Genomic DNA, 1,714 nt, shown 5'->3' with positions numbered 1-1,714 from the left:
TCCCCAACCCTCTGGGGGAAGGGCTCAGTTATAAATTGAACTTTGGCTCTTATTTTAGTTAGTTCATTCGTTCATTCATTCATTCATTTGACAGAGTCTCAGTCTATCACCCTGGGTAGAGTACTGTGGCATCATAGCTTACAGCAACCTCCAGCTTTTGGGCTCAAGAGATCCTCTTGCCTCAGCTTCCCAAGTTGCTGGGACTATTTGCACCTCCTGCAACCCCTGGCTATTTTTTTAGAGACAGGGGTCTCACTCTTGCTGGTCTCAAACTCCTGAGTTTGTTTTATTCCAGACACAGGAGGCACATCATGGGTCATTTGTAGTCAACAATAACCTGTGGACAAACTTTATAGGTATTTCTGCAAATGCTATGTCAACCTAGGTGCTGGAGAAAGAGAAAAAAAGTATTCTGTTAAAAAATATACTTCTGGGCTGGGCACGGTGGCTCACACCTGTAATCCCAACACTTGGGAGGCCCAGGCGGGTGGATTGCCTAAGCTCACAGCTCAGCTACTTGGGAGGCTGAGGTAAGAGAATTGCTTGAGCCAAGGAGTTTGAGGTTGCTGTGAGCTATGATGCCATGGCACTCTACCAAGGGTGACAAAGTAAGACTCTGTCTCAAAAAAAAACATACACACACACACACACACACTTCCATTTCTAACTTACCCAAGACCCCAGGTTTCTTTAGCTCTATTTTGCTGGGCCAAAATGAAGTTTAGCATTACATGTCATTCTAGGTCATCTGGAAGCTGGTTCATTGGGGCCATCTCAGAAGGCCTGGATGTGCCCAAGACGGGCGGCAAGTCTATCCAGAAAGATATGCCTTAAAGATCTTCACATTGTTCACAGGGCAGTCCTGGGAGTTTGTTTCCAACATTCCCATTCAATTCACTATTCCTATACCCTGGCACACCAAAAACAATGTGTTTGCCATTAAGCCACTGGGTAGGGGCGAAGGTCACAAAGAACTGGCTGCTGCTGGTGTCTGGCCTTGTGTTGGCCATTGTGAGAATTACAGCCCCCATGAATTTCAAGTCTGGATGAAGTACATCTTTGAACTGTTTGCCATAGAATAGATGTACCACCTTGACCTGTCCCTGTTGGGTCACCTCCTTGTATGACAAAATCTTTGATGATTCTGTGGAATTTGGTACCATTGTTGTAACCTTGCTGAGCAAACTCAGTAAAGTTCTTACAGGTCTTTGGAGAATGCTTCCAGTACAGGTCCAGCACAATGATTCCCATGCTGGTGTCCAAGAAAACATTAGGAAGGTGCCAGGAATTTGGGAGAATTGGCGCCATAATGGAACCAGCCAGTGTACTGTTTGTTAAGGTATGTATATGCAGAGCATGAAGGCTCCTGAACTCTGTGTGTTTAACGTGAGAGGTCTCTGATTTGTATATGGGTGTATGAACCAGGGTGGGAGATCTCTGACCTGTTTGAGAGTGTGTATCCCTAAATTTGTGATCTCTCAGTTCTTTGTGGGTGTACATCTCAGGGTATGATCTGTTTGTGTGTGTGTATCCTAGGATGTGAGGTCTCTCGGTTTATTTGTGGTATGTGTTCCAGTATGTGAGGTTTCTGGGGTATTTGTGGGTTATGTAAGTTGTTCAGTCTCTGATGTTTCATGGGTATTTCTGAAATATGAGATCTATGATTCATCTGGGAATTCATCTATACGTTGAACATTCCAAATCTGAAAATCTA

General features: G+C 44.4%; 1 pseudogene; it reads right to left on the bottom strand.

Annotated features, from left to right (window-relative positions):
* Positions 1–811: 811 nt before the first annotated feature.
* Positions 812–1,308, bottom strand: LOC100956859 (annotated as a pseudogene).
* Between the last annotated feature and the right edge of the window lie 406 nt (positions 1,309–1,714).

This window comes from Otolemur garnettii, unplaced genomic scaffold, assembly GCF_000181295.1.
Source record: "Otolemur garnettii isolate 467f Iridium unplaced genomic scaffold, OtoGar3 scaffold00153, whole genome shotgun sequence".
Lineage (NCBI taxonomy): Eukaryota > Metazoa > Chordata > Mammalia > Primates > Galagidae > Otolemur > Otolemur garnettii.
Note: the sequence above shows the minus strand (reverse complement) of the source record. Positions and strands in the feature narration are given on the sequence as shown.